The following is an 18,621-nucleotide window of genomic DNA, read 5'->3' on the forward strand; positions in this document are numbered from 1 at the left end:
CCAGAGCATGAGATGACGAAGCCCTAGCCATGTGCAGCGCATAAGGGGAGAAGAAAGCAGCACAGTGCCGTAAAGGCAGGCGAGAACGTAAGCCGCAGCGGTTCTCAACCTGTGGGTCCCCAGATGTGGTTGGACTACAACTCCCATCATCCCTGACCACTGGTCATGCTGGGAGTTGTAGTCCAACAACATCTGGAGACCTACAGGTTGAGAAACACTGTAGGGTATAGAATCCAGCACCCTCCAGATTTGGTTGGACTGCAACACCCATCATTCCTGATGCACTGGATTTACTGGTTGGGGATGATGGGATTTAGAGACCCTACCTGCCCGCAGACTGTCTCGCCAGAGTGGTACATGCTCTAGTTAGCTCCTGCTTGGACTACTGCAATGTGCTCTACGTGGGGCTACCTTTGAAGGTGACTCAGAAACTACAACTACCATATTTTCCCATGTATAAGACTAGTTTTCTTTCCTAAAAGATAATGTCAAAAATAAGGGGTGTCTTATACATGGGGGAATCTTATAGTCGGAAAAATATGGTAATCCAGAATGCAGCAGCTAGACTGGTGACTTGGAGTGGCCGCCAAGACCATATAACACCAATCCTGAAAGACCTACATTGGCTCCCAGTACGTTTCCAAACACAGTTAAAAGTGTTGGTGCTGAACTTTAAAGCCCTAAACGGCCTCGGCCCAATATACCTGAAGGAGCGTCTCCACCCCCATCATCCAGCCCAGACACTGAGGTCCAGCTCCGAGGCCCTTCTGGCAATTCCCTCCCTGTGAGAAGTGAGGTTACAGGGAACCAGGCAGGGGGCCTTCTCGGTGGTGGCGCCCGCCCTGTGGAACGCTCTCCCATCAGATGTCAAGGAAATAAACAACTCTCCAACGTTTAGAAGATATCTGAAGGCAGTCCTGTTTAGGGAAGTGTTTAATGCCTGGTGTTTTATTCTGCTTTTAATTTTGTTGGGAGCCGCCCAGAGTGGCTAGGAAGGCCTCGCCAGATGGGTGGGGTATAAATAATATATTATTATTGTTGTTGTTTTTATTCAGCTCATAGTGGTGAGGAGGGAATGATCGTCCCCTCAAAGTATCTGCTTTATATGCATTATTTACACAATGGGCTGTACGTGATTGGCTAATTCCGGCATTGTCCTGTAGGCCAATCAGGTTATGGATTCACTTCTATCTGGAGCTGGATTGGGTGGCTCCTGCCGACCAATCATACTGCTGCATTGTTCTAGGACCAATCAGACTGCTGCATTCTGAATCCTATTGTTCTAGGACCAATCAGACTGCTGCAGTTTGGATCTATTCAACTCAGTACAAAACAGTTGTTGTTGTTGTTGTTGTTGTTGTTATCTGGATAGCTACAGGTTTTGCATCCCTGCTGCCCCACCCCCCTTCAGAGAACCACTTCAGAGCCTCTCTTCCACCTGTGGCACATTTTCTGCGAAGCAATTCCCCCGGATATAACACATACTTGTACAGCCATACCTTAGGTTACAGCCGCTTCAGCTTGCATTTTTTCAGGTTACGGACTGCCGAAACCCAGAAATATCGGAACGGGTTACTTCCAGGTTTCAGCAGTTGCGCATGCGCAGAAGCACTAAATTGCGCTTTGCACATGTGCAAATGCGGGTTGCGAACGCTGCAGGTTGCGAACATGCATCCCAAACGGATCACGTTCGCAACCCGAGCGTCCACTGTATACTGTTTCCTCTTCTATGAGCATTTGCACGTGCACCTCAACCTAGCGCAGTCGTGTCTGCGCACATTACGAGGCTTTCTAAAGTCGAAGAAGTGCAGATCTCAAAGGAGGCTTGTGTTTCGGTCCACATGGCGTCTCTGAAAGTGCGAATTAGGGACGTTTGCCTGAGATGAGAACCGAATCCAACGTCACCCGCATCCAAGCCGCTAAGCTATGGGGTTTAGTAGAGAACCAGAAATAACCCTGTCTCACCCGAAATCTGCACTAGATTTGCGAAAACAAAGGAGACAAGCTCTCTAAGGGTACATCCATACCAGCTGTTGTTATTGGACTACTCCCAGGACACATGGAGTCTGTCCCCGGCCTCTGGAGAAGAGGTAGGGTCAGGGCTTTTGCGAAAACACCAAACTACCTTCATTGCAACACCGCTCAGCTGCAGTCGGTTTCCTCTGCGAAACCGTTATTCTGTATATAAACACACACACACACACACACACTTCATGTGCTTTGTCCTACGGTTCCCCTTTAACCTCATCAACCTCGCCACATACTCTATTGGCTACGTGATGCCCCAGAGTCATGTTTCAGTTCTTCCATGACCTACTTCAGCCGTAACCCCATCACCATCAGCTCCATTGAGCAAAGGCCTGCCTCTTTATAGACTTCCGCTGTCACGTAAATTGGGAGTTCGGGGACGGGTTTAAGTTGAAGCAACTTGTTACAAGACCGCAAACGGAGGCAGGGTGCTTTTTTTAAAGGTCCTAAAGATGGTCTTCAAGAGCATGTGTGGAGCATGAGGCTAGCAATGGCCGCAAGGGCTGGGCTCTGCTTGCGCTATTGCAATGCCTCTGAATTCCAGTTGCTTGGGAATCCCACTACTAGGGGAAATGCTCCAGTCTTCCTTGAGGGTTTCCCATAGTAGGTTGGCCACCATGAGAACCGATTGCTGGACTAGATGGGCACCATTTGGACCTGATCCACCAGGGCTCTTTTTCGGCACTTATGCATGCTGAAGGATCTGAAAGCAGAGCTGTAGGATTGGCAAAATATAGGATGGGGGATACCTGGATTGCCAGGAGTACATGTATCTAGCGGTCTTGGTGGACCATAAGCTCAACATGAGTCAATAGCGTGATGCAGCAGCAAAAAAAGGCTGATGCTATTCTAGGCTGCATCAACAGAAGTCTAGTGTCCAGATCAAGGGAAGGAATAGTCCCACTCTATACTGCCTTGGTTAGACCACACCTGGAGTCCTGTGTCCAGTTCTGGGCGCCACAATTTAAGAAGGAGATTGGCAAGCTGGAATGTGTGCAGAGGAAGGTGACCAGGATGATCAGGGGTCTGGGAAACCAAGCCTTATGAGGAAGAGTTGGGTATGTTCAGCCTGGAAAAGAAGAGACAGAGAGGAGATATCTCCAAATATCTCAACGGCTGTCACAAGGAAGATGGAGCCAGCTTTTTTTCTCCTGCTCTGGAGGGCAGGACTCGAACCTATGGGTTCAAGTTACAAAAAAGGAGATTCCGACTAAACATCAGGAATAACTTTCTGACAGGAAGAGCTGATACAGGGAACCAGGCAGAAGGCCTTCTCAGTAGTGGCGCCTGCCTTGTGGAATGCCCTCCCATTAGATGTCAAAGAAATTAATAACTATCTGATGTTTAAATAAAAAAATTCCTTCCAGTAGCACCTTAAAGACCAACTAAGTTAGTTCTTGGTATGAGCTTTCGTGTGCATGCACACTTCTTCAGATACACTGAAACAGAAGTTGCCAGATCCTTCTATATAGTGAGAAGGTGGGGAGGGGTATTACTCAGAAGGGTGGTGGGAATGGGAGATTGGCAGATAGCTGAGATGAGCCTGTTGACGACTCTTACCGACTGTAATAGGTCTTACAGAAAATTCCATAAGAATTTTTTTATTTTGACTATGGCAGACCAACACGGCTACCTATCTGTATCTGATGTTTAGAAGACATCTGAAGGCAGCCCTGTTTAGGGAAGTTTTTAACGACTGATGTTTTAATGTATTTTTTATCTTTTGTTGGAAGCTGCCTAGAGTGGCTGGGGAAACCCAGCCAAATTGGCAAGGTATAAACAATAAATTATTATTATTATTATTATTATTATTATTATTATTATTATTCAGCAGTGGAACAGACTCCCTTCATTGAACATTTTTAAGCAGAGGTTGGCTGGCCATCTGTCATGGATGCTTTACCTGAGATTCCTGCACTGAAGTGGGTTGGACTAGATGACCCTCGGGATCCCAGCTCTATAATTCTATGAAACATGTGCTGCTGCTGCCACTCAGTGTAAACAATGGTGAGCCAGATGGACCAATGATATTACTCAATACAAGGTAGTTTCCTGTGTTCGCTTGAAATTCAGAAAGTTGTTATCTCTGTCTGGCCTTGGCACAGCAGCTTGCTCTAGCAATAAATAACAATAATAGTAAATCTAATTAGCAATTGGATTTCGATCCATAAAGTCTCTAGGCTTGCTTTCCTAGCTAAAAGGGAGGCAACCTCAGATTGGACTGTGGATAGCCGGCAAACAATCCCTTCATTTGCAATCCATTCAGGAGTGCCGCGATTTGTAAAGTAATTGAGCAAGCCTTTCATCTATGTAGAAAACTGCTTTACCTATCCAATTGCAAGCTCGTCTTTAACCCACAAAGGTGCTCTAAATTTGATTTAACATTTGTATTCTGTTTTTCCAGTGACAGGTGCCCAGCTCAAAGCGGCTCACAATGATCACAATAGCATTAAAAATAACAACCAACAATGTCACAATCACTATACTATCAAACACAACAGAAAATAAATATAGCAAATAACAGCAAATTCATCAAAGTGATCAATGCAAGTCAAGCAAAGTCATAGGAATTCAAAATATCAAAAAAAACCAGAAATCAAAATGATTTATACAATTCAACAAAGTCATAGCAGCTCAAACTCAAATTGCTCAGATGCCCTCCTCACGTTGTGTCATGCATATTCCAATGAAGGTCTACTTTGAAGTAAGTCCCACAGTGCTCAGTGGGGCTCATCCCCACACACCCTGCCTTCAGCTCCTTGGAGGAATGGAGGGATAGCTATGCAAAATAAATAAATAAATAAATAAATAAATAAATAAATAATAAAATTTATTTATAACCTGCCCTCCCCGGCCAGAGCCCGGCTCAGGGCGGCTAACACCAATAAAATAAAATCACAGTACTGTAAAAAGATAATAGGGGGAAAAGAGAGGGAGGAAAAAAACCAATTTAAAAAACAGGTTAAAATGCAATTTAAAATTCAGCCTCATTTTAAAATAGCTGATAAACCAAGACCATGAGGGAAACATAAGGGTCAGACCGAGTCCAAACCAAAGGCCAGGTGGAACAGCTCTGTCTTGCAGGCCCTGTGGAAAGATGTCAAGTCCCGCAGGGCCCTAGTCTCTTGGGACAGAGCGTTTCACCACGTCGGGGCCAGTGCTGAAAAGGCCCTGCCCTAGTTGAAACCTTGTATGGACTGCTTTGCAAGGCTAGTCTTCACTCCCACAGCTTTCCCGCTGTGTCTGGACCAGCAAGCAAACACCAAGAATCTGAACAAGTTGGAGAAGAGCTGGCTAAGCAACGACAAGAACCTGGCAAATGGAAACCCTTCATTGCAGAAGCTTCTGGGTCTCAGCACAACACCCCCATATGGTGAGCCACTGAACTGCAGGGGGGCACATTCTCCATGAAGGGTCTGGCTCTGTCCACCCAGTATAAAAGGACTTCCTGTTCCACCGGGGTCCAGCTTGAGCAACATGGTCTTCCTGAGCTCTGGCTCTCTGGTCACTCTTTGGTGGTGGTTTCTGGCCTGCTCCTTCACCCCGCCTCCTGATTTGTCCTGCGGTTCCACCTGGTCTTTGGTCCTGACCCCTAGCTTTCCCCACAACCTCTGGCTCTTGGCTGGCCTCAGGCAGCTGCCCATGACCTTCCTCAGCTCAGCTCAGCTCAAGCTTCTGAGCCAAGTGCTGTCCATGCATTTCCAAACTCACTTCAGGGAGCTGAAAACATTTTTGTTTTCTATAAAGTAGACGTTCTCCAGATGCTGAATTCTGGAGGAGACACCAAATTCTGAACATGTGCTGCTGCAAGCACATGGGAGCAGGCTATGAATAGCAGGGATGGGGGAACCTCGTAATACCAGAACCCAGTAGGGCCATCCAAGAAAGCTGAATGTTGGAAGATTCAGGCACCAGCTTGGAAGGCTTGGAAAATGGATTAGACAAAACTATGGTGGGCAACTGGGATGCAGGTGGATCTGCGGGTTAAACCACAGAGCCTAGGAGTTGATAATCAGAAGGTCGGCGGTTCGAATCCCCGTGGTTCGAATCACCCGATGGGGTGAGCTCCCGTTGCTCAGTCCCAGCTTCTGCCAACCTAGCAGTTTGAAAGCACACCAGTGCAAGTAGATAAATAGATACAGTTCCGGCAGGAAGGTAAACAGCGTTTCCGTGCACTGCTCTGGTTCGCCAGAAGTGGCACAGTCATGCTGGCCACATGACCTGGAAGCTGCCTGCGGACAAACGCTGGCTCCCTCGGCTTATAGAGTAAGATAAGCGCCACAACCCCAGAGTCATCGGCGACTGGACCTAATGGTCAGGGGTTATTGTCGTTTAGTCGTTTAGTTGTGTCCGACTCTTCGTGACCCCATGGACCAGAGCACGCCAGGCCCTCCTATCTTCCACTGCCTCCCACAGTTTGTCAAACTCATGCTGGTAGCTTCGAGAACACTGTCCCACCATCTTGTCCTCTGTCGTCCCCTTCTCCTTGTGCCCTCCATCTTTCCCAACACCAGGGTCTTTTCCAGGGAGTCTTCTCTTCTCATGAGGTGGCCAAAGTATTGGAGCCTCAGCTTCAGGATCTGTCCTTCCAGTGAGCACTCAAAGCACACCAGGAGTCTCAAAGCGGCTAACATTCTCCTTTCCCTTCCTCCCCCACAACAAACACTCTGTGAGGTGAGTGGGGCTGAGAGACTTCAGAGAAGTGTGACTGGCCCAAGGTCACCCAGCAGCTGCATGTGGAGGAGCGGAGACTCAAACCCGGTTTCCCAGATTACGTGACTACCGCTCTTAACCACTATACCACACTGGCAAGGCTATCAATGGCTGTTAGCCACAATGGCTATTATACCTCCAGTGTCAAAGGTGGCATGCCTCTGAACACCAGTTGCTGGGAATCACAAACTGGGAGTGCGCTGTGGTGTCCAGGACCTGCTTGCAGGCTTCGCAGACGCATCTGGTTGGCCCTTGTGAGAAAAAGATTCTGGACTAGGTGGGCTTATGGTCTGATACCATCAGCCACACTGTTCTTACGTTCTTTTGAAATGACTTGGTTCCCTAGGAAGCAAAAATAAAATCTCCATGGAATGGGTGTAGGTGATGAAGGGGGGAAATGAAGAGATGGACTGCCCCGTAAAATTTCTCGGCAGTGCTGGTTATGACTACATAAAATCTGGATCTCAAACAGTTCGTGTTCTGCCACAATATTTATGGAAGTGTAGACACGTACCAGACAAACGGGAGTCACAGAACCTCCAGTTTGATGCTCTGCATTATTATTTTTTTCCGTTCCTGGATTCCAAGTGTTTGTATACTGTTATAACAAAACGTCTATTGTCAGGGCGCAAACAGACTTCAGTTGATGTTCTCGCTTTTTCCGCCGGTGGTGAAGAAAGAGACAGAGACGGAAAGTTCCAAAATCTAAACTAAACTCACAAAAAAGCCCACTTGGCAGCGTTAAACTAGAAGGTGGGAATACCATAATTCTGCACCATCGCGTCCCAAATTTTGGAATACTGCTCACGGCACGGCGTCCACCAAGCGGTTCCAAATCCTAAGCAGTCTTAGATCAGGCCAGCTGCCCCCCACCCAACCCCTGCCCTCATGTGTGGAGATGTTGACCTCCTGTTGGGTTGTTGAAATTCTGGTGTGCCTTCAGCATGTGGCAAGGGGTGGAAATAGGAAGGCTCAAATCGTTCAGGCCACCAGAAGCAAAAGGATGAGGTTGTGGCTCAGCTGAGGGGCAAATGGAAGGAGCGTGGCCGTGGCAGTAGGGGCTCATCTACCAAAACATTGCCACAAAGGACAGGTGAAAAAGAAAGTACTTCTTCACACAGAGCGTAGTGTGGACTATGGAACTCACTTCCACAAGAGGCAGCAATAGCCACCAACTTGGGTGGCTTTAAAAGAGGATTAGACAAATTAATGGAGAAGAGGGCTATCGAAAGCTACTAGCTTTGATGCCTCCACAGTCGGGGACATAAATGCTTACACATTCCAGTTGCTAGAAACCACAGGACGGGGAGCGCTCTTTTCTCATATCTCATAGAGTCGTAGAGTTGGAAGGGACCCTGAGGACAATCTAGTCCAACCCAGACTTTTAGAAGACATCTGAAGGCAGCCCTGTTTAGGGAAGCTTTTAATGTTTAATAGGTTATTGTAGTTTAATATTCTGTTGGAAGCCACCCAGAGTGGCTGGAGAAATCCAGCCAGATGGGCGGGGTATAAATAATAAATTATTATTATAATTATTATTGTTGTTGTTATTGTTATCCAGCAGGCCCTTCTTTTGTTGTTATGTTCACACATGTTACAAATTTCCTACCAAAAATAATGCACACGAATGTCCACACCAGTGGGGACTGTGGATATAGAATGGGTTATTTTTAACAGATTTTCCATGAAAAGGGGAACTCTGAATTAAAGTGGTGTTGTGTTTTTTTAAAAAAAATAATCAGCTCCCAGTTTGATGACATCATGTGGGCAGTGCAAAGAACTTATGCATATAAGCACTGATTCCACAATAAACCTCTACGTCAGGAAGTAACTGTAGTTGGACTAGCTTTTTAAAAAGGGGGTGAGGGGCTTCTGCGTAACCCCAGGTTGTCCCCCAAATTTCTGATAAAGCCAATTTTAAAACAAATGAGAAACTTGAGCTTATTTGGTGTCTCCTCCTCAGACAATTCATTCAGGAAATTTTAAGAGAAGCTGATGGGGTTTAGAGGCTGGACACACTGGTAATTTTCAATCTCAAGACTTCTTTGAGATGCAGTTGGCTACCAGAGGTTGCCCTGCAAGGAAAAGTGAAAGAGAACGATGAAAGGAGAATTTGGGGGCAAAGTGGACCTCAGGGACACCCCAAGACTGTTTGGGATTCAATGACATAAAAGCAAATTCCTTAACTCCTTAAGGAGTCTCAAAGCGGCTAACATTCTCCTTTCCCTTCCTCCCCCACAACCAGTGGCGTAGCGTGGGTTGTCAGCACCCGGGGCAAGGCAAGTAATTTGCGCCCCCTAACCCGTGGATTTGCGCCCCCTAACCCATGGATTTGTGCCCCCTAACCCTAACCCCCAGATGTTGCGCCCGGTGCGGCCGGCCCCCCCTGCACCCCCCACGCTACGCCACTGCCCACAACAAACACTCTGTGAGGTGAGTGGGGCTGAGAGACTTCAAAGAAGTGTGACTGGCCCAAGGTCACCCAGCAGCTGCATGTGGAGGAGCGGAGACGCGAACCCGGTTCCCCAGATAACGAGACTACCGCTCTTTAACCACTAAACCATGAAGCCACTGGGAGGGATCATCAGGAGGTTTGGGCTGGGTGTCCATCAATATACAGATGACACCCAGCTCTACCTCTCTTTAAAATCAGAACCAGTGAAGGCGGTGAAGATCCTGTGTGAGTGTCTGGAGGCAGTTGGAGGATGGATGGTGGCTAACAGATTGAGGTTGAATCCTGACAAGACAGAAGTACTGTTTCTGAGGGACAGGGGGCGGGCGGGTGTGGAGGACTCTCTGATTCTAAATGGGGTAATTGTGCCCCTGAAGGACCAGGTGTGCAGCCTGGGAGACATTTTGGACAGGGAACCAGACAGAGGGCCTTCTCGGTAGTGGCGCCCACGCTGTGGAACGCCGTCCCATCAGATGTCAAGGAAATAAATTTTAAAAGAGATCTGAAGGCAGCCCTGTTTAGGGAAGTTTTTAATATTTAATTCTGTATTGTTTTTAACACTTGATTGGGAGCCGCCCAGAGTGGCTGGGGAAACTCAGCCAGATGGGCGGGGTATAAATAAATTATTATTATTATTATTATTAAATAAGACCATAGATTCAGCTGCCCTGACAGGCTTAGCTCACCTTGGGAGGAGCTATGTGTGCGTATGCACATTGTGTGGCCCCGATCCCCTCAACAGCGGAGGCAAACCGTTGTGCTTGGCGGGGGGTTGGACTAGATGACCCTTAGGGTCCCTTCCAACTCTACAATTCTGTGACTCTTGCCACAATATGTTCTACCTCCACAGCTGAAGGCAGCAATGCTTGCTTCTGAATACCAGTTTCTGGAAACCGCAGGAGCAGCAGACGCTCTTGTGTTCGAATCTTGCTTGTGGGCTTCCCGCAGGCATCCGGCTGGCCCCTGTGAGAACAGGATGCTAGACTAGATGGGGCCCGTGGCCGGATCCAGCAGGCCCCCTTTCTCTGGGGGCTGCCAAGTCCTACCACCCCAATCCTGACCTGGCAAAATCTGTGATTTTCACAAAGATGCCAGACCCAAGCAAAGAGCTAAATGCCAATTGAAGCCAGATGCAAAATTAAGCAGATGGGGCCCTCACCTGCGTGTGAACTGAGGCAGCCACAGCTGCAGCTGCCTCCCTCCAGCCCCGGCGCACTGACACAGCGGAGACCGTCTGCAATCAATTCTGCGCACACTTAGAGAACCTTCAAGTGCTTCAAGAGGGCGAGAGAAGTACGATGTTTAGAAAATGGGTAGAAATGGAAGGGGCTTTGCTCCTGCTCTCATAATATCACAGCTTGCGGCCATTCGATGATGCTTAATGCTGGAATATTTGAGGCACAGGAAAGAAAGCAGATAGTTTTTAAACTACAGTCGTACCTTGGTTTTCGAACAGCTTGGTTCTCAAACATTTTGACTCCTGAACGCCGCAAACCTGGAAGTGACTGTTCCGGTTTGCAAACTATTTTTGGAAGCCGAACGTCCAATGGGTGAAATATACTTGGAGTTGAGAGTGGATTTCATGCTCTTTATTCAGCTCATAGTGGTGAGGAGGAATGAAAGTTCCCCCAAAATATCTGCTTTATATACATTATTTACACAATGGGCCCCATGTGATTGGCTAATTCCGGGATTCTCCTGTAGGCCAATCAGGTTGTGGATTCCCTTCCACCTGGATTGGGTGGCTCCTGCGGACCAATCATACTGCTGCACTGTTCTAGGACCAATCAAACTGCTGCATTCTGAATCCTATTGTTCTAGGACCAATCAGACTGCTGCATTTTTGGATCCTATTCAACTCAGTACATAACAGTGAAGCTTCCGCAGCTTCTGATTGGTTGCAGGAGCTTCCTGCAGCCAATCAGAAGCCGCACTTTGGTTTCTGAATGTTTTGGAAGGGTGCATTTGGCCTGATCCACAAGGTCCCTTCTTATGTCCTTAAACCCAGGGGTGGGAAGAAGGAAGTTCAAGATCTTCTGCTAGATCTCTGGATGCTTTGCAGAAGATTGGCAAGGGCTTCTGACTTCTGGTGGTTTAACAATAGCAAGAGCAAAACTATTTTATCCTCCTAAATTAAGCTGATGAAAAGAAGATAACCGGGAGTAGGGATAGTCATGAAGTTGGTTAAAAGCAAGCTCAGAACTGAACAATTGGCTCCCCACTGCACAGGGAAGATCTTGCAAATGACCTGTGATACTGATCTCTCCATAATATTTTAACCTCAAACTATCTTACACCCAGGTAAGCTGGTGTAGGATTGGCCTCATCCCCTCAGAGAGTAGGGGAAGCGAGAGGGAAGGATGAGGGGTGAATCAGGTCCTCTCTCCACAGAGGATGAACTCCTATGAAGTTTTCTGAACCAGAATAAAGCAACTGCAAAGTGAAGAACTTTGAACAGCTATGGACTGGGATCCAATGTACAGCCAATGAACAATGAATGAACAGGTATAGTGTCAAATTGCATCCCTAACTAGGTTTTGACTTTTGTATGAATGAACCGCAAACTCAGATCAGGTACTGGAAGCAAATTCCTAAGCTTAGTGAACAGGAATTCTTTAAACAGCTTGGATGCGCTTCTTAGTTTAGCCTCCCCCAATTGGGTTTCCTCCAGATGTTTTGGACTTCAGCTCCCATCAGCCCCACCCAGCAGAAACACCTGTAGTGCACACTTTGGAGAAGGCTGACATAGTTCCCTTGCTTGCACCTCAATCCTAAACACCCATTTATTTGGCAAAGTCCCTTTAAATTTGGTAGAACATTTCTCTCTATATAAGAAAAACGTAAGAATGTCGTCACACGGCACTCCATTGGAGGATATGTTGTCTCACATCACAATCCTGGATTTGCAGGAAGCCACAGCACAGCTCCCATTGAAGGATTTGTCCTGCCTTATTACAATCCTGGATTTCCGGTTGGAATAGGGGAGAAAACGTGAAGGCAAGTTGCACAACAGCAGTGCCCGTGGCATGGCGGCAGGATGACAGAAACACTGAGGGGGAGACAGTGGTTTCAAACAATGGCAGAAGTTTGAGTAAAGCAGGAATGGAGGAAACTGAATGGAAAATTGTGGTTTCAAACAATGGCAGAAATTTGAATAAAGAACTACAGAATATTTGAGTAAAGTACTATGGAATATTTGAGGGCTCTGCATCCTTTATCTCTCTCACACGAGGCAGCTGAAGAATAGAAGAGGGAGACATGTGAATACAGTGAGAAATGGTGAAACTGAAAGGAGAAAAGTGCCATAAGTTTTGGGGGGGCACTAGGGGCGCATTGGAAGATGGCTGACAATACCATCTCTCCGGCTCTCACGAGGCAATTAAGAGGCTGATATGGGAGTATGCAGCCTCCCTCCTTACCCCAAGGATATGGGGAACACTGCCTTGCCTGCGGTTGCCATAAATCACCCCCAGATTCGAAAGAAGGGGGTGACGGCACTAGTCCTCGTGGGAGACGGCTCTCCCTGAAGCTGTCTCTAATTGCGCGTACTAGTTGCAGGAGCTCAAAATAAACAATTGGAGAGAAGCAAAAGCACATATTTTGAGCGAAGATCGGGAGATAAGACTGCTAATTGAAGTGATCTCCGTGAAGTGGAGCGATGGGCTGGATTTAACAATAAATCAGGAAGAAGATTCATCAAAGGATCGGTATGTCAGAGCGGAACTGAAAAGGGGGGGGGCTTTTCTTTTTTTATCTTATGTGAGTACCCAATAACCCTCCCCCCAAGAAAGAACCGTTGCAATTACTGATTACAAGCAGGATGATTAAGAACTGTGTGGAAATAACTTACTAATCAAAGACATGGCATGTGGGAACATCGGGAAAGGAATGGAAGCTCTTTGTGACGCAGCAATAAAAAGAGATTTGTTACTGCAGGCCTGGCCACAGGATGATCGAAGGGGGGGGAGAACCATGGTATGTTATATTATATCGGACTGTGAGTTTGACCTGGCAGGCCCCCCTGAGAAAATGGAGGAGAGATTGGCAGGCTTGTGGAAATTAATGGACAGACTTTGGGAATGTTTTGTACGGAGGTGCGGAAATGGCGTCTGTCTATCTTGATATGGCTCTTGGAGGAGTGTAAAATCCACACAGGATATAACAACGTTTGTTTTCCACCCGCTTGTGGAGACTACCAGAGATCACAAAGAGGAATATATGATAACAACAAGAAGATGAGGAAAGTTACAAAGAGAAGATTGAAGACTGAACAGAACTGTGAATAATATTTGGACAGAACTGTGTACATTAAAGCAGCAGCAAGAGAGATGTTTGGATCCCTTTCTGAGCTTGATGCATGGGTACCCCCAAGAAAAATTCAAAAATTTGGCTGTGTAATTTGGAATTAATGTGATTTGGAATTAATGTGATTTGATTGGCCTGTTAATAAAAATTATTTGGGGGGGGGAACAATGCCATAAGTTTGAGAGAGGATAGAGAGACACTAAGAGGAAAATGGCGGCTTTAAGCAACAGCAGAGGTCTGAGTAAAGCAGGGGTGGGATAGAGTTAATTCATTTTATATATATATATATATATATATATATATATATATATATATATATATATATATTATATAAAACGCATGCACATACATCAATCCCTGATTAGAGCCAAAGGAAGCTTTGGCAGCACACAATCAGCATCACCACCAAAAACATTTATGACCCTGGAGGTCAACTTTGGGAGAAATTTCCTATCTCACCACTAGAATGTGTCAGCACCACAACAAAACACCTCAAAGTCATTTGTGGAGCTACAACTGGACTGTTTTAAAAGCTCTCCTGTGAATGTGACAGAGAAATACAATTACCAGACTTCTAGTAGAGAAGGGGCCACATCATCTCTAGGTATGGTGAGGGAGTGTCAGGAGTGCGTGCAGGAGCCAGGCCCTGTGACCAGTAGGGCTTTGCAGGACTGGGGCCTTCCTAAGTTTGTCCTGGAGAGGCAAGGCGCGGCCACACAGGTGAGGCCGATTGGTAACTCACAGCAGCTGGCGGCAAGAGCCGGGAAGGGATATAAGGTCAGCATTTCCCTTCGGCTCTTGGCCACAGCAACACGTTCCCTGCCTTGCTGTGTTTGGCTTCTTGCTTCCTGATCCTTGGACCCCTGACTTTGTGACTCCTTGCTTCTGGACCCTCAGACCCCTGACTTCTTGACTCCTTGCTTCTTGATCCTTGGACCCCTGACTTCTTGACTCCTTGCTTCCTGATCCTTGGACCCCTGACTTTGTGACTCCTTGCTTCTGGACCCTCAGACCCCTGGCTTCGCGACTCCTTGCTTCTCAACCCTCGGACCCCTGACTTCGGGACTCCTTGCTTCTCGACCCTCGGACCCCTGACTTCGCGACTCCTTGCTTCTCGACCCTCGGACCCCTGGCTTCGCGACTCCTTGCTTCTCAACCCTCGGACCCCTGGCTTCGCGACTCCTTGCTTCTCAACCCTCGGACCCCTGACTTCGGGACTCCTTGCTTCTCGACCCTCGGACCCCTGACTTCGCGACTCCTTGCTTCTCGACCCTCGGACCCCTGACTTCGGGACTCCTTGCTTCTCGACCCTCAGACCCCTGGCTTCGCGACTCCTTGCTTCTCAACCCTCGGACCCCTGACTTTGTGACTCCTTGCTTCCTGACCCTTGGATCCTTGGCTTCTGGACTCTTGTTCCTGCTCCCACCCCGCCATCTTGCCCCCAGTCCCGACATCCTCAGCCCAGACTCCGATCGCCCTTATACCGGACCGTGACAGAGAGACTCACTGTCTGAAACCCTGGAGAGCCATTGTAAGTCAGCACAAACCATACTGAGCTAGATGAACCAAATGCCTGACTCTACACAAGGCAGATTCCATCGTCCAAACATGGCTGGCGACTAACCTGGAGCATGCTGGGAAGTTTCAGCAACTGCTCAGTCTGGGTGCAGGAGAATGCTGGCTTTCAGCTTCTGAAAAAAGGAAAAAACACAATGTCAGATCATGTTTAACTTAGGGTTATTTTTGTTTCTTTTGCCTTGCAGGCACCGTCGCCGGTTTGCCTTAATTGTTCTCCGGCATAGTTCAATACCCTTTTAAAGCCATCATGGTCATCACCGCATCTTGTGGGAGTTTAACTATGCACTGTGTGAAGGACGACTTTCATTCGTCTGCCTTGAACCATCCAACATTCAAAGCACCATGGCTTTCCCCCATGAGAAGTTGTGAGGAGACCCTAACCCAGAATGGCTTAACAACCGATCACTCTTCCAAGAAAACTCTGGGAATTGTAGTTCTGTGAGGGGAATGGGGGTCTCCTAACAAACCTCAGCACCTTTAACAAACTACAAGTCCCGGGATTCTTTGAGGAAGCCGTAACTCTTTAAAGTGGATCGATACTGCTTTAAATAGTACTGATGCAGACAGAGTCTGGTCTAAGTCCTGATTGCAAGGGTGAAGAGGTTGCTTGAGAGATTCTTTCTCCTACATACACAGTGCATGTTCTGAGGGGTTCGTTTCCTCTTAATGCCATACCCCAATCCCTGCACTCATGGGCCTTGCTAAAAATAATTTTTGAAACACTCCTCCATTTTAACCCTGCCCTTACATAATTTTTGCAGCGTCTAATATCTACTGCTGGAGGCAACGAGTGAACCACTTTAAAACAATTTGCTGAACATTTTCCTGGCAGTGGTTTTGGGAGGGCGAGCGGCCCAATAAATAACAGTCAGTGGGTCAATAACGCAGGAAGGGAGCCAAATTGGTGTTGGGTTTGCCACTGTAGCAGAATGAACACAGGGAAAGCAGAGAATCGATGCCTCCCCAAACCTCTTACACTGAGGAAGCACCTCACGAGCAGGACGGGCCGCGCATTTCTCCATTGTATAAAGAAAGCCTGAATAAATTTATTAATTGCAGGGAGGGAGAGTGCTTAATTTGGACGCCCGGGTAAACTATACAGTGGTACCTCGGGTTAAGTACTTAATATGTTCCGGAGGTCCGTTCTTAACCTGAAACTGTTCTTAACCTGAAACACCACTTTAGCTAATGGGGCCTCCTGCTGCCGCTGGGCCACCGGAGCACGATTTCTGTTCTCATCCTGAAGCAAAGTTCTTAACCTGAGGTAATATTTCTGGGTTAGCGGAGTCTGTAACCTGAAGTGTATGTAACCCGAGGTACCACTGTATTGTTTTTTCAGGATTTCCCCTGCCACACACACAATCAATTTTATGAAATAATAAATAAATACTAAAAGGCTTCTATGGAAGTGTGAGCTGGACCATAAAGAAGACTGATTACCGATGCTTTTGAATTCTGGTGCTGGAGGAGACTCTTGAGAGTCCCATGGACTGCAAGATGATCAAACCTCTCCATTCTGAAGGAAATCAGCCCTGAGTGCTCACTGGAAGGACAGATCCTGAAGCTGAGGCTCCAAGACTTTGGCCACCTCATTAGAAGAGAAGACTCCCTGGAAAAGACCCTGATGTTGGGAAAGATGGAGGGCACAAGGAGAAGGGCACGACAGAAGACGAGATGACTGGACAGTGTTCTCGAAGCTACCAGCATAAGTCTGACCAAACTACGGGAGGCAGTGGAAGACAAGAGTGCCTGGCGTGCTCTGGTCCATGGAGTCACGAAGAGTCGGACACGACTAAACGACTAAACAACAACAACAAAAGCCTTGTTCACATATTATACTGAACACAGGTACAGGTTCTCTCTAAACATGTGCAACTATATATGTTGAAGAGGCTGATTTGTACATTTCAACTATTGTGTACACAGACTGTATACTCATTGAATGTTACATGTGAATAACTACCTCTCCCCATCTGAACCAACCTGGACCCTGAGATCAACATCGCAGGCCCTGCTTCCTGTGCCTCCTTGAGAGGTCTGGAGGACAGCAATACAAGAAAGGGCCTTTTTTGCAGTGGCTCCTTATATCCTCTCCCCAGAGAGACTCGCCTGGTGCCTTCATTACACATCTTTAGGCATCAGGAAAAGACATACCTCTTCTCCCAGGCCTTTGGCAGATTGAACAACCTATGGTCTTTTAAAATGTGGGACGGTGGAAATTATTGCTTTGTTTATTATGTACTGTTGTGTTTTTTATAGTGAAAACTGCACTGTGTTCCTCGTATGAAGGGCGGTATATAAATTTCACAAACAAATACCTAGAATATTTTAGTATACAGCCCAACTGTTTGTACATTCATTGAATGTAATGTGTGACACCACTCTTAAATTTGTTTCCTTATGCTTGTTTAGGGCTGGGCGGTGGGCAACAGTCTGCAGTGAGCCAGAAGTCCTGGAAAGAAGCCAATAGTCAAGGCTGAAGAACAACAAAGCAGACAAGAGCACACCACCGCTGAAGAAGGCCATGTTGCTCAGGCAAGGTTCAGCTGGCCACAGGAAGCCCCCTTATACCCCTTCCTGTTGAGGCAGATCCAATGGCCAGCCCCAAGTGGTTGGAGTCAGTCCAGGGTCTGAAGGTCCTTCACTAAGAAGGCTGCCACCTGCAGTTCAATGGTTCACCACATGGTGGCGCTGCAGAAGATGGTGGACTCTCATTCGGAAGACCATCTGTCAGGGATTCTTTAGCTGTATTGCAGGGGGTTGGACTAGATGACCCTGGGGCTCCCTTCCGACTCTACAATTCTATGATCCCTGTGTAGGGTTGTTCACAAAGGGCTTTAGAAGATCCATATGTATGGATTTTACTGGGATTTCAAAGGCGGAATTGACGTCCGGTGGGGATTTCCGAAATGCAGCGCTTTGTCCTGGATCTTAGGCAAGTCAATAGGGGGGGGAATCGTAGCTTTTTTTGGTGTCTTTGTTTTTAAATAGCTCAATAACTTTGGGGGTTGTCTTAAAAAAAAAACAACCCTCAACATTTTTGGGGGTCTTCCTGAAACAAGCTCAACAATTTTGGGGGTGTTTTTTCACTTTTTGAAATACGGCAATCTTAAATGTGGGGGAATTAAGGCACACTCCCGTCCTCACATCAGCTGATGGACATGTGAGAGCACACTTTGCTGGATCTAAGAAGGAGGAAGAAGTGAAGAAGAGTGTGGATTTGATTTCCCGCTTTATCACTACCCGAAGGAGTCTCAAAGCTGCTAACAATCTCCTTTCCCTCCCTCACCCACAACAAACACTCTGTGAGGTGAGTGGGGCTGAGAGACTTCAGAGAAGTGTGACTAGCCCAAGGTCACCCAGCAGCTGCATGTGGAGGAGCAGGGAATCGAACCCGGTTCACCAGATTACGAGTCCACCGCTCTTAACCACTACACCACACTGGCTTGAAGCTCCCAATGCTTTCTTAGAAATCTGGCCCTTTCCTGCCCCACACCTGAAATCAAGCATGGCACAGGTGGGTGGAGCTTCCTAAAAATGGCCTG

At 47.2% G+C, this 18,621-nt stretch overlaps 1 protein-coding gene across 1 annotated transcript in view; it reads right to left on the bottom strand.

Annotated features, from left to right (window-relative positions):
- Positions 1 to 15,189, bottom strand: part of GJC2 (gap junction protein gamma 2) — a 73,384-nt gene extending 58,195 nt beyond the window's left edge. Inside the window, exon 1 of the mRNA XM_082192538.1 lies at positions 15,123 to 15,189. The gene's annotated coding sequence lies outside the window, so the exon portion shown is untranslated. The remainder of the gene's footprint in view (positions 1 to 15,122) is intronic.
- Between the last annotated feature and the right edge of the window lie 3,432 nt (positions 15,190 to 18,621).

Source organism: Podarcis vaucheri (genome assembly GCF_965113315.1).
Source record: "Podarcis vaucheri genome assembly, chromosome: 12".
NCBI classification, from domain to species: domain Eukaryota; kingdom Metazoa; phylum Chordata; class Lepidosauria; order Squamata; family Lacertidae; genus Podarcis; species Podarcis vaucheri.